The sequence below is a fragment of the Rhinoraja longicauda genome, chromosome 11 (genome assembly GCF_053455715.1).
Source record: "Rhinoraja longicauda isolate Sanriku21f chromosome 11, sRhiLon1.1, whole genome shotgun sequence".
NCBI lineage: Eukaryota > Metazoa > Chordata > Chondrichthyes > Rajiformes > Arhynchobatidae > Rhinoraja > Rhinoraja longicauda.
The window spans coordinates 12,549,634-12,564,586 of record NC_135963.1 but is presented as its reverse complement, the minus strand read 5'-3'; the positions used below and the strand labels follow the sequence as shown (position 1 = coordinate 12,564,586).

Here is a 14,953-nt window from a genome sequence, read left to right as displayed (position 1 = left end):
CATGCCTGGGTCATTTGTTTCCAATTTCCAAATGATAATTTCTGTTGAATTAAGCACAAAGGTTAGATAGACTGTTAGTTGATCTAGCATGGTTAGATTACTATCTATCTGCGTAACTATTTTAGGATAGATACCTGTATCTTGGGGCCTGCTGACCAGAGGTCATAAGGTCAAAAGTGATAGGAACAGAGTTAGGCCATTCGGCCCATCAAGTCTACTCCTGCATTCAATCATGGTTGATCTATTCCTCCCTCCATACCCCATTCTTCTGCCTTCTCCCTATTACCCCCAGAGGTCGGGTCGTGGGGTCGGTAGTTCCGGGGGAGGGACGGTAGAGTCGGTCAGAGGCTCTGGGAGGTCGGTAGGCTGCAGGCCTCGACGGTCGTGCTAGGCCTCGCTGGTCGTGTCCTCGCCGCGCCAGGAGTCGATGCAGTAGGTGTCCTAGTGCATCAGTCACTGAAAGGAAGCATGCAGGTACAGCAGGCAGTAAAGAAAGCCAATGGAATGTTGGCCTTCATAACAAGAGGAGTTGAGTATAGGAGCAAAGAGGTCCTTCTGCAGTTGAACAGGGCCCTAGTGAGACCGCACCTGGAGAACTGTGTGCAGTTTTGGTCTCCAAATTTGAGGAAGGATATTCTTGCTATTGAGGGCGTGCAGCGTAGGTTTACTAGGTTAATTCCCGGAATGGCGGGACTGTCATATGTTGAAAGACTGGAGCGACTAGGCTTGTATACACTGGAATTTAGAAGGATGAGAGGGGATCTTATCGAAACGTATAAGATTATTAAGGGGTTGGACACGTTAGAGGCAGGAAACATGTTCCCAATGTTGGGGGAGTCCAGAACCAGGGGCCACAGTTTGAGAATAAGGGGTAGGCCATTTAGAACAGAGATGAGGAAAAACTTTTTCAGTCAGAGAGTTGTGAATCTGTGGAATTCTCTGCCTCAGAGGGCAGTGGAGGCCAATTCTCTGAATACATTCAAGAGCTAGATAGAGCTCTTAAGGATAGCTGAGTCAGGGGGTATGGGGAGAAGGCAGGAACGGGGTACTGATTGAGAATGATCAGCCATGATCACATTGAAGGTCGGTGCTGGCTCGAAGGGCCGAATGGCCTTCTCCTGCACGTATTGTCTATTGTCTATTGTCTATTGCCTTCAGATGTCGGGAGTCGGAGAATGGAGAGATCTGAGAGGATCATAAGAAGATCATATAGTTAAAGTAAGAAATGGTGCTATGGGGGTAAAGATTTAAAAGTGTGGAGCTGATTGCAATTTGTGATTGCAGATCTGCTTCTGTGGCCCGCACACAAATGGTCACCTGGGTTGGATACCTTCTTAGAAGCATTCCCCATCTTGGAAGCATTCTTAGTTAGATAGGCTGGTTTGAGTCTGAAGAAGGGTTCCAACCCGAATTGTCACCTATTCCTTTCCTCCAGTGAGGCTGCCTGTCCCGCTGAGTTATTCCAGCATTTTGTGGCCAACCAGCATCTGTATTTCCTTCCTATGCACAAAGGTTGCTGGAAATACTCAGCAGATCAGGCAGCATTAGTGCAGGGTAAAAACAGAGTTAACATTTCATGTAAAAAGTCATGTGTTACACAGCATATCTCGATTTTTTGCATCCACCTCCCTTCCTCCATTTACATGCAACTTTAAACCTGCTCATCTCCGATTATTATGAGTAAAGGTCAATGATCTAAAACATTAACTGGGTGGTACGGAGATGCAGTGGCAGAGTTGCTGCCTTACAGCGCCAGAGACCCAAGTTCGATCTTGACTATGAGTATTGTTTGTATGGAGTATTGTTTGCACGTTATCCCCATGACCTGGAGCTCCGGTTTCCTCCCACACTCCAAAGACGTACAGGTTTGTAGGCTAATCGGCTTGGTGAAATTGTCCCTAGTGTGCGTAGGATACTGTTATTGAGCGGGGATCGCTGGTCGGCGCGGGCTCAGTGGGCCGAAGGGCCTGTTTCTGCGCTATATCTCTAAACTAAACTAAAATAAACTAACTCCATTTCTCTCTCCATATCAGTCTGGCCTGCTGAGTATTTCCGGAACTTTCTGCTCTTTTTTCAGATTTCCAACATCTATATTAGTTTGTATTTTTTCACCACGAGCGAAAGTCTTTGATAATATATTTGGAAGCTTGTAATCAAAAGGGGTTTCCTCCAACTAACCACTGCTGATTGAAGAGACATCATTTTATAGCCTACAATTACCAGGATACACACGAATAACAATGAATGATTATTTTTATTAGCCGAGCCACATAATTGTCCTCTAACAAAACATCCCAGACTTACTGGCTGTGACCAGCAAATATTCTTTGTTTATTCACAAATTGACCTACAATACTCAAAACCAGTATACAGTCTTATATGAAAAAATTGGATTTCTAAGGAATAATTTGTTGTGCATTTTGTATTGCAGCAATATCTAATTTTTATCATTTATACTAATAACTTTGAATCATTAAAAATGATTGTTTATGTAAACTATTGGCAGCTCTTGGTTGTGTTGTTTTTTAATATGTGTTAAATGTATGTTTTTCTAGTGTTCTTTAGCTTGATTTATGTGGGGGGTGGGGGGGGGGGGGGAGGGTTGGGGGAAACTTTTTTAAATCTCTTACCTCGACGGAGGTGTGATTTTTTTTCCATATCGTATCTCCATCTGCACTGCAGCCTAACATCGAGGAGTTGGCGGCCTTTGCTGGAGACCGGCTATGGGAGCTCCAACCGTGGGAGCCTGCAGGACTTACCATCATGGAGCTCGCGATACCTTTGCCAGGGATCGACTTCGGAGCTCCAACCGCGGGAGCCTGCGGGCTTTAACATCATGGAGCTCACGGACCCTGGTTAGAGACAAATGTCGGGAGCTCCAAGCCACTGGAGCTTCGACCGCCCAGAACCGGGAGCTTCGATCACCCCGACGCGGGAGCTTCGACCGCCGGCTGTGGGAGCTTCGATCCCGGACAGTGGTGGTTCGGCTGCTCCGACCGCGGGAAACAATGAGGGAAGAAGCTTAGACTTTATTGCCTTCCATCACAGTGAGGAATGTGGGGACTCCGCTGTGGTGGATGTTTATGTTAACTTTTATGTAGTTGTGTGTCTTGTTGCTTTTTTTTAGTATGGCCATATGGTAATGCGCATATCACTGTACCTTAATTGGTACGCGTGACAATAAAAGACCTTTGAAACCTTTGTTGAGGTCAAAACTTCAGAATGGGTTAGTAAAACCCCCCCAGATTCTCAAAAGCATCATTGCTTCTTTTGTGTGTAATTCGCGAACGCAGGTTCAAGTGGATAATAAGCATTTTTGTAAAATTCTTCTTTGAGACTATTTCCTCGCTGTCCAAAATGTTTAATAATTGATAAGACCCCTTTAGGGGCAGTGCTTATTATGGGGCGTTCTCGGCACAGAAGGATGTCTTGGACTTCAGCTGCGTGGCCGTTCACCCAGATGAGGATAACGCTGCCGAAGAAAATTACTTCAGACATTCCGCAAACCCTGGAATTCAAGCTCTCGAAATGGACAATTTCTCATCCATGTACTGCGGATGTCAAATTAATGTCACACAATCAGTTCCATAAGTCCTCCTTAAACACCATATAATATTGGACCAAATGTGCTTCTAAACCGGCATTTCAACTTCCATCTCCATCAATCTAATCTGAAAGTGTCTCCTTCCCAGAAACTCCATTTCATGGTAATAACCAGGGGATTACAAATTCTCGTAGCTGACAAGAGCCTGCTAGGATTCAATTTTACTTTGTTTCTAGATGCACCGGGCCCAGCAGCGTTTATAAATCTTTTTTTTCCTTCTAATATTGGATTGCCGGATGGCAGAGGAAGTGGAATACGATTGCATAATGATATGGCACATACTACTGGTATTTCGCATGGTTCTGACCTCTAGTCAACAGCAGTCGTAACAACCACACTTGCAACTTTGGTGCCTCCTCTCCATGCTCCTAAACATGAATGATAGCCGATGATAGGAGGAAATTTTTTTTCCCACTAAGGCTATATCAAATAGGGTTTAGCCTCTCTGAAGAAGCAGTTGCATCTTTGAGTGCAGGCTTTTTAATGTATGTGGCCAGATTAATTTATTTCCAGCTCTATATTTTGCCACTGAAAATCTTACACTGAAAATCCTTCCACCCAGTGTGCTCTGCTGGTTAATACACTGCACTCTGCCTCCAGGGTAAGGTCACTGCTCTGCCCATTATTTGACCATGTGCTGGTATCTTCAGTCTCGTTTCGACATCAGAAAGTAACACGTTCCTTTCAACTCTTTTTTTTAAACATCCAAACGCCTTCCTGAATATCTTCTATGGTGAAAGCCTTGCTATTCCGCACTGCAGCAGTTGATGAATGCAAAGGGAAGAAAGGTGTAATTATAGCTCGCTGCCAAGGAGGAAGATTGCAGTGCAGATTGCCTGGGACAGTCTGTACTAGCAAAATTGGATTCCGAGCAACGTGAACCAAACGCAGGAGATGGTGGTGCTTTAAACCATTGTTCGGGAACCGATTACACAACACCTGTCGCACATTTTCAGAATACTTAGTGCGATCTTTCACCGCTTAGAAGAATATGGCTTTTCAAGCACAGAACTGAACGCAGGGAAATAATAATGCAACTGGTTGCAAGGGATTCTCCCTTCCCATATGTGAGATCCGGATTTGAATTCATCTCAGAGTGAGAAAATGCCTTTCTCTACTGGGTATAAGTGTACTTTGTGAACTGAGTTCCTCATACCTAGAACATGGAACAGTGCAGCACAGGAACAAGCCCCTCAGATTGTATGTTTTATTTCGTTTAGTTTAGTTTAGTTTAGTTTAGTTTAGTTTAGTTTAGTTTAGTTTAGTTTAGTTTAGAGATACAGCGAGGAAACAGGCCCTTCGGCCCACCGAGTCCGAGCCGAACAGCGATCCCCGCACACTAACATGCACTAGGGACAATTGACACCTACACCAAGTCAATAAACCTACAAACCCGCACGTCTTTGGGGCGTGGGAGGAAACCGAAGATCTCAGAGATAACCCACGCAGGTCACGGGGAGAACGAACAAACTCCGTACAACCAGCACAGCACCCGTCTTCAGGGTTAAACCCGGGTCGCTGGTGCTGCAACCGCTCTAAAGTAGCAATTCTACCGCTGCGCCACCGAACCCAATGAACCCACAAACTTGCACGTCGTTAGAGTGTGGGAGGAAAGCAGAGCACCCGATGAAAACCCATACGGTTACGGCGAGAACGTACAAACTCTGCACAGACAGCACCCGTAGTTAGGATCGAACCCGGGGTCTCTGGCGCTGAAGGGCAGCAACTCTACCGCTGCACAACCTCCTTCAACCTCTCCTCCCTTCTACCCCCTTCTCCTCCTTTAAAAGTGTTCCTTGAAACCTACCTCTTTGAAAAAGCTTTTATAGTCATGGTTCTCAATCTCTTCTTAAAAATGGCTCACAGTTAGTTTTTGTCTTGCGGCACACTGTATTGGGAAGCTGAAGGCATTAACCTGTCTCTGACCTGCCAATGCCTTGGAACATTTGGCTACGTTAAAGGGACTGAGTACATTCAATATTCTTTTAGAGTTTGTTGGCCCTTCAGGTTAACACCCAGTGATAATCTCACACTAAACAACGTTATAAATGAAAATAAAATCACACATTCCAGTTTAACACAGCCTTTTGAGTACTCTATATATAACCATGGTACTTGATGGCTCTAAATGCCAGTCATGGGATTTTTTTTAAATTCCAACATTATTATACTTTGCGTTGATACACATACTGTCTCCAAAGTATTTTGAAAGATTTGGTAAAAACTGGTAAAAATAAAATGCTTCTTTAAATAGAGCAATCTATTTCAAGGAGATTGACAGAGTCTTGATTAGTAAGGGTATCAAGGGTTATGGGCAAAAGGCAGAAGAATAGGGATGAGAGGGAAAGATAGGTCAGCCATGATTGAATGGCGGAGCAGACAATGGGCTGAATAGACCATTTCTGCTCCTATGACATGATCATATGAACTTATGAATCAAGGTTTATTTGCGCAGAAAAGCCTATTGTTTTGTCAATACGATTCCATCGATTATAGTGCTGCTTTACACCAAAGATAGACGCAAAATGCTGCATCTCTGGAGAGAAGGAATGGGACACAATGAACCATTGCACATTTCCTTGATCAGCATCTGCTTTGATCTGTTTTTTCACACCTTACATGTTCTTTGTACCTTTCCATATTTTGTTTCCCTCTCCCCTGACTCTCAGCCTGAAGAAGTCTCGAAGGGAAATGTCACCCATTCTTTTTCTCCACAGATGCTGCCTGTCCCAGCTGAGTTGCTCCAGTATTTTATGTCCATCCATTATAGTCATTACTAACAAGTTTCAAAGGAGACTCCTACTATGGGAGATAATACGATATTATTTTATACATTAGACATTGTTGTTTAAGGTTTGTAACTACTTAGGCATTGGGCGCCTCTCTGTAACTAATTAAGGCGCTCTAGACATTCCTTGCCCTTGACACGTGTCTGTAACTGCTGCTCAGGAGGAGGAGAAACATTGATGGATGAACCAGGATAGAAGACAAGGGTGAAAGGTGACATGTGAAGAAATACAGACATCCATCAATGAGTGGGGTGATTACTTGAAACTTTAATGGTGGCAGGGTAAACAGGGTGACTGCAAAGAGATGAATAACTGTAAAGAGGAGTATGAGGGCAAGATAAGGAAAAGAAGATAAGACTGGAAGAATCCTATAAAAATAGGCTGCCCGGTGTACTAAGTGGACAGTCAGATGGTTGACATCCTGATAGTTCCAGCCGTTGTTTGCAAATAAAGTCTTTTAACTTCTTGAAGAATTCTCCGTGTCATCTGCTTCATTTTGAACACCGGTAACCACGACACTACCAGTTACATTGGGATTACTACTCTTGCGGAGTGGCTCCGACATCTGTGGCAAGCACACAGATCCTCAGCTTGCATCAACCGTCTGCCATTTTCAGTACGGTACAGCGGTGCCAGAGTAACATTCTGCATGATGCCCTGAGACTTAAAATGGGACAGGTACTGTCTTTTTTGGTTCCAAAAAAGAAAGGCAGCACCATGCATTGAAAAATAAGTCGTTCTGTATTGAAAAAAGAAAGAAGTCACAGTGAAAAATCGATGTGTTCAGTTCAGTTGAGTGTAGTTTCTTGTCATGTGTACCAAGGTATAGTTAAAAGCTTTCGTTGCATGCTAACCAGTCAGCGGAAAGACAAAACATGATTACAATTGAGCCATTCACAGTGTACAGATACATGACAAGGGAATCTATATACTAAAACTCTCGTTTGTTTGTTTGTTTGTTTGTTCCTGAACTACAGCCAAAACGGTACACGATAGCACGACAATTTTAGGCCCATCTTACTCACCATTGGTGCTAATGGAAGAAGTTTCACTGAAATCGGTGTTAAATTTTTAAAGTTATTCACATTTTAAACTTTTAAATCTATCTCCTAGGGAGGGAGCTGGGAGGGGTTGGAGGGAGGGGGGAGGAGGGAGGATAAGCGGGGGTGAGGGGGTAGAGTTGGGGGAGGGGGAGAGGAGGGGGGGGTGGGGAATGGGAGGGGGGCAGGACCCTGCAGGAGAGGTTTGGGCCCAACGGGTCCACTTGGTCTAGTAGTGATTTAAAAGTGTGTAGCAATTATTATATGTGATTGCAAATCTGCTTCTGTGGCTCACACATAAATAGTCGCCTGGGTTGGGCCCCATCGTGGAAGCATTTATGCTTTAGGATTATACAGTTACACCACTAATTTTCCGGCAACTGGTGGTTCCGGCCCTCCTTTAATCTGGACTAAATCCCCCCTCACGCAAGTCCCCCTGAAAACATGGCGCCAAGGCCGGGTGAGGAGGCCGATCTCGACCTCACCAGGCCGAATCTGGCCCTTGCAGTCAGGGCTCTGGAACCCCAGCCCGGCCGGAGCTGGCAGATCCATTCCCGTAGCCGACTTCCGTGGCCGACTTTACGGGCGCCAAGACCCAAGACCGTGATCTCTGTTAGTCCAGCAAAACAGAAAATCCAGAAAGGCTCTGGAACTAGAAAAATCTGTGGTGGACCAGTATATATATTGTTATGAAGACGCAAGGAACTGCAGGAATCTTGAACAAAACACCACTGGGCTAACTCAGTGGGTCAGGCAACATTACTGGAGGGAACAGACAGGCGAATCTGAAGAAGTGTCTCGATCTCTCCCTCCTAACCCCATTCTCCTGCCTTCCCCCCACGCACCCTGACACCCGTGCTAATCAAGAAACTATCTTTCTCTGCCTTAAGTCAATCCCATATTTCTGGTTGGTACCCTTTTTGTAAACGGTTGGGGGGGAAACTGGAACAGAGGTGCGAATAGAACAAAGAGTGAGTGATGGGTGGATACTGGTGATGGGGGTTTGATTGGAAGATGCGTGGACAAAGACCAGAGGTGAAAAGCAAAAACACTGAGATACAGGAGCAGAGGAGTGAAATGCAAAGGCAGAAGAAGGGATTATAGGTGGAAGGGGACAGAGGAAGGGGAAAGGGGGGTGGGATGTGATAGAAATGGGTGCGCATCGAGGAGGGGCACAGGCAAGACAGGGAGTCAAAAGGGATGGGGTGACAGAGCAGATGCCCTGGAAGCAGTTGCATGACTGGTGGCACGGTGGTGCAGTGGTAGAGTCGCTGCCTTACAATGCTTGCAGCGCCGGAGACCCGGGTTCAATCCCCACTACCGGTGCTTGTTTGTACGGAGTTTGTACGTTCTCCCCGTGACCTGCGTGGGTTATCTCCGAGATCTTCGGTTTTCTCCCACACTCCCAAGATGTACAGGTTTGCAGGTGAATTGGCTTGGTAAATGTAAAAATTGTCCCTAGTGTGTGTAGGATAGCGTTAATGTGCTGGAATCGCTGGTCGGTGCGGACTCGGTGGGCCGAAGGGCCTTTTTCCGCACTGTATCTCTAAACTAAACTAAACTAGACTAACAAAAAGCCAGTCAGTATTTGAGTAAACACTTCAGGGATGGAGATTACATTATAGATTGCGGGTCAAAGTCTGTATTATCACATCCCTTCCATTATTCTGGAACATGGATGTTAAAATGATTTGGTGGAATTTTGCAGTAACCTGTGGCACAGTGACACAGCTGGTAGAGCCGCTGCCTGGCAGTGCAAGACACCCGGATTCAACACTATCCTCCAAACTGCTGTCGGTGTGGAGCTTGCACGTTCTACCTATGACTGCGTGTATTTCATCTGGTTTTTCCCACATCCCAAAGACGTGCGGGTTTGTTGGTTAATTGACCTCTGTAAATTGCCCCTAATCTACGGGGAATGGATAAGAAAGTGGGATAACATAAAATGGCGTGAACTCGGTGGGCCGATGGGCCTGTTTCCACGCTGCATCTCTAAATTTAACTATACTAAACTAAACAAAACATCCAAATGTAATATGGGATTGGAATAAGGTTTGCACTGCATTTTGCTACAAGCAATAAGAAGTTCGTTCTTATTATGCATGGAGCAAAAATTACATCAATGAGTTCTTTGGTCACATTTATAAATGTCTGTGCTAAGCATCATTCTTGAAATTAAAGCCCAGTATTGGACTCATATATTTGCTGATGACACTAACTTCGAGCATTATGCGGTGGTAGGGACAAAGATGGAGCAGGTTGTTCTATCCCAAGCCCTAAAGCCTTCATTGCTAATGAAACCACAGTTCTTAAACATAACTTTCCCTTTTCCTTCAAAGTTTTCTTTGGTGTAAAGGGTGCAGCTCAGTTCTTCATTGGAAGCACGGTATAAGCAGGGAAAGCAGCGCGGTGGCATAGCGGTAGAGTTGCTGCCTTACAGCGCTTAAGACCAGGGCCATTTTTACAGCATTATGGGCCCCCGGGCAAAGCAGTGTACTGGGGCCCCCACCGTTACTCTCCCCCACCCCCCTTTCCCTACCAGCCCCCCCTGTCGTGCCAACGAAAAGCACTTACCGAAAAGCACTTAGCGATGGACTTAGGGTGCTACATTGTTGCGAAAAGCACTTACAGATCGCTGTGAGAAGCACTTAGTGACCGAAAATGTTGCGAAAAAAGCACTTATTGAACCTACATTTTTAAAGCAGTATTTATTTATTGCAAGTCACTTAACATACACAGATCAGCATGGGGCCCCTATGCTCGTGGGCCCCCGGGCAAGTGCCCATCAGGCCCATGCGTTAAGACGGCCCTGCCTAAGACCCGGGTTCAATCCTGACTGCAGGGGCTTGTCTGCGCCGAGTTTGTACATTCTCCCCTTGACCTGCGTGGGTTTTCTCTGGGATCTCCGATTTCCTCCCACACTCCAAAGATGTACAGGTTTGTAGGTTAAGTGGCTTGGTATAATAGTACATTGTACCGAGTGTGTGTGTAAGATAGTGTTCGTGTGCAGGGATTACTGGTTGGCGCGGACTCAGTGGGCCGAAAGGCCTGTTTCCGCGCTGTATCTCTAAACTAAAGCTTTAATTCTTGTGGCATTCTGTGACAAATTAATAATAATGCATTGCCACAGTGGGCTATCATATTCAATAATCTTTAGACATTGGATGTTTTCCTTCTAATAATTATCTAACTATAATCATCTAACTACAAAGTATCAATGCTGCTCCAAGAATCCATTTTTAAGAAACAAACTCAATTCTCGGAGGAGTTTACAAATGTTTTCAATGTTTAAAGACAAATCTCCGCACTATAAATTTTAAATACAGAGTAAAATGCATTATTTAATGTTCCTCAATTCTGCTAAATTTATTCAAATTAAGCAGCAATGGCATCAGTGAATTATTGTTCTTCATTTATTAAACACTGCAAAACATCCTGAATGAATGTCAGCTTCAATATTATAAAATACTAGACCAAGTGGACCCGTTGGGCCCAAACCTCTCCTGCATTGGAGCATCTCCCTCTCCTCCCCCACTCTCCCAACCCCCCCTCCCCCTTCCCCCTCCCCCCCCCTCCACCTCTCCCTGCCCTCCTCCCCCCTCCCCCTCCCTCCTCTCCCCCTCCCCCTCCTTCCTCCCCCCTCCCTCCTCCCCTCCCCCCTCCCCCTCCCTCCTCCCCCACTCTCCCCTCCGCTATAAATGTTGAAATATTTTGTTAAAATATTTCAGATTTTGAAATTGCCACAGATGATGAGTTTTAATTAAGAATTCCAAGCATTCACACATGTGAATAGATGATGAGAAGGATGAGAGGAGATCTTATCGAAACGTATATGATTATTAAGGGGTTGGACATGTTAGAGGCAGGAAACATGTTCCCAATGTTGGGGGAGTCCAGAACAAGGGGCCACAGTTTAAGAATAAGGGGTAGGCCATTTAGAACTGAGATGAGGAAAAACTTTTTCAGTCAGAGAGTTGTGAATCTGTGGAATTCTCTGCCTCGGATGGCAGTGGAGGCCAATTCTCTGAATGCATTCAAGAGAGAGCTGGATAGAGCTCTTAAGGATAGTGGAGTCAGGGGGTATGGGGAGAAGGCAGGAACGGGGTACTGATTGAGAATGATCAGCCATGATCACATTGGATGGCGGTGCTGGCTCGAAGGGCCGAATGGCCTCCTCCTGCACCTATTGTCCATTGTCTATTGAATACCGTTCATGTTCACATGATAACATATTTCTAAAAAATGCATCAAAATTCATTTCTATTTTTCGCCTGACCTCCCCACAATCTCACCACGCCCATTTTTCCCACCATCTCCCACCCCACCCCAGTCACCCTGCTCCTTTCCCATCCTTTGTACGTTCACCTCCTTATCCATCTCTTCCTTAAATATATCCACTGACTTGACCTCCACAGCCTTCTGTGGCAAAGAATTCCACAGATTCACCATCCTCTGACTAAAGAAATTCCTCCTCACCTCCTTCCTAAAAGAATGTCCTTTAATTCTTAAAAACGTCTCCTTTTCACAACTTACTCCATCCACGTGCTCAACCCCCCCCCCCCCCCCCCATCCTCATGTATCCACCTATCACTTGCCAGGCTTGGTCCTGCTCCCAACCTCTCTTTTCCAGCTTTCTCCCCCTCTACTGCAATTGGTCCGAAGAGGAATCCAAGCCCAAAACTTCGTCCGTCCATTCCCTCCACAGATGCCGCCTGACCCATTGAGTTCCTCCAGCCACTTTGTGTTTTGCGTTTCTAATACTATTGCTACTTTGCTCACAAGCTGTCACGTTGAACATAGAGCAATAAGCAGCGGTAACAGAAGTGACAAACATAATACAAACCCTTTCATTTTCTCATTCGTGTGTTAATGAAAATTAAGAAGGACATTTCAAATCATCTCTCTTTTGCAACAGCTTAATTCCGTTATCTGCCCACTAGCGAGTTGCAATTTTATTTCTTTGCTTTCGCCGACATCGTTTAACTGAGATTATTGCAGAGCAGTTCTTCAGGTATTTGGCTTCTATTGTCATTTGCATATAAATACAAAGATAATCCGTAGCCAGAAATTAACATTTTCTTTTAAATGATGAGCAAACTCGTTCATCCTGCAAATGGATAATTGCATCGCAAAAATGCACAGAATTGGAAAATACTTTTTTATGGTGGGGGGGGGGGAAACGAAGATGTGGCGGGCTGATGAGGGAATGGGAATTATTATTCCCACGGCTGTCAATAATTAATATGTTATTTACACATGCACAAGCCTACATCACAGCTTTCAAGATTTCATTTACACTTTGACATTGCCACAGCGGCATACTTAGCTCCGGAGTGACCTGTTCATTAGTCTGCTGCTGCACATCAATCACATCTAGGTGCAGCCTCATTTATAAATGTTACATACCCAGAAATAATTAGGCTGCTTTCATGCAGTCTTTTTTTTATTAAACATAAAGACAGCTGGCCCGCCTGCCCAATAAACACTGGAGAGAAGGAAACTTGTTTTTTGTATTAACTTCATTAAAAATTTCTTTGAAGCATAAAAATCAAATTAGCTTTCGGTGCGACTGCAACAGGATTGTCGAAAGGCTGCTAGAAACTGTACGCGGAGAATAGGCACCGCGTTGCTCGTTATTGTTCCTTGGTATTCATTGATAAACGCAATTACTTACGGTTTTATTTTCTCCCCTTGAATCCATTACAGTCCATCTCAGAGTGTGTTGGTGGCACTTAGCTCGTCAGTGACTCATTAAACTATTGATCTTTTGTGTAGACCCTGTTGTCTTCAGCTGTCATGATGTGGATCTCTTTTTTTTTGGGGGGGGGGGGGGGGGGGGGGGGGAAGGGAGGACCGGGGAAGAAATACTAACGTTAAAATTGCAAGGGGCAGGAATCTGATTCCTTTATCATTGCATAAAACTATGTGGGCATGTTGGACCTTCAAAACATTTTGTTTTGTTTTGAAGGGTTGTTATTATCTGATTTTTAGCTTTTCGCCGTGACAGCACAGCAATACAGGTCGGGGGGGGGGGGGGGGGGGCGAAGAAAAAGTGCAGAAAAATTCCTATCAGAGTGCAGCAATTAGCGATACTTTGAAAGGGAAATGGTCGGAGTGTTTGCAGATCACGTAGCTCCACGTTGGTTAGGAAGCAACGGACAGAAGACCAAGCAACAAAGCAAAATAGAAGAAATGTGATAGCTGGATCTCTTAATCTGAGTAGGCTACTTTCAAGCAGGGTAGCAGCTGGGCAGTGTGTTTAGCTCCTGTGCCCTCAGGCCAGAGAAGGGAAATTTGCTCTCACAGTTCGGCTGGATTTGCAAGAGTAACGAGGATATTGGATGATATCAAGTTTGCAGGCAAATGACTTATTGGCACTTACTGTGTTCCTCGCGCAGTACTGTTTAGTTTATACAGTTTAGTTTATTGTCGCGTGTACCGAGGTAGAGTGAAAAACTTTTTGAGTCTGCATCGACCAATGATCACCCATACACTCGTCCTATCCGACACACTCGGAAGAATTTATAAAGCCAATGTACGTCTTTGGAGAGTGGGAGGAAACCGGAACACCTGGAGAAAACCCATGTGGTCACATGGGGAGAATGTGCAAACTCTGTACAGACAGCATCCACAGGCAAGTTTTTTTGGACAAGCTTTTGCATGTGCTAACAATCATAAGTGAGAACATAAGAGACTAAAAAGCAGAAGGAACAGTACATTCTGCCTTTCATTCTTGTTCCACCATTCATCGAGCAGAGGCATCCCAGCAGCATGTTTCCTGCCCTGCACAAATATCCAGTTTTAATATGATCTAAAGATGAGGGAGAGGATCACAACGCAAAGGTAAACTACCTCTTCCATCTGAAGCCACTGATCCTTGCGAACAGGGTCAGTTCGGCCCATCATGTCTACTCTGCCTTTCAATCATGGCTGATCTATTTGTCCTTCCTCACCTCATTCTCCTGCCTTCTCCCCATAACCTCTGACACCCGTACTAATCAACAATCTAACAATCTCTGCCATAAATATATCCACTTGCTTTGCCACCACAGCCTTTTGTGGCAAAGAATTCCACAGGTTCACCACCCTCTGGCTAAAGAAATTCCTCCTCATCTCCTTCTTAAAAGAATGTCCTTTAATTCTTAAAAAAGTCCCCTTTTCACCACTTACTCCACCCATGTGCTCAATCCCCCCACCCCCACCCCCAACCTCCCACCCCCCCTCCTCATGTATCTACGTGACCCATTGAGTTCCTCCAGCAATCAGAGGAGCAGGGCAGGAAACATGCTGTAGAGATGTCTCTGCTCTTGATGAATGTTGGATCAAGAATGATCCCTATGAACCTCCACTATAGGGTCAGTTCTTTCGTTTTTTAGTTTTAGATTTCAGTTTTAGAGATACAGCGCGGAAACAGGCCCTTCGGCCCACCAGGGCCGCGCCGACCAGCGATCCCCGCACATTAACACTATTCCACACCCACTAGGGACAATTTTTAAATTTACCAAGCCAATTAACCTACA

The 14,953-nt window shown here is 45.0% G+C and overlaps 1 long non-coding RNA gene across 4 annotated transcripts in view; it reads right to left on the bottom strand.

Moving 5' to 3' along the window:
• Positions 1–13,227, bottom strand: part of LOC144598304 (uncharacterized) — a 102,047-nt gene extending 88,820 nt beyond the window's left edge. For all 4 annotated transcript variants that reach the window (XR_013547843.1, XR_013547841.1, XR_013547842.1 and 1 more), the window contains exon 1: positions 13,108–13,227. This is a non-coding gene — a long non-coding RNA (uncharacterized LOC144598304). The remainder of the gene's footprint in view (positions 1–13,107) is intronic.
• Between the last annotated feature and the right edge of the window lie 1,726 nt (positions 13,228–14,953).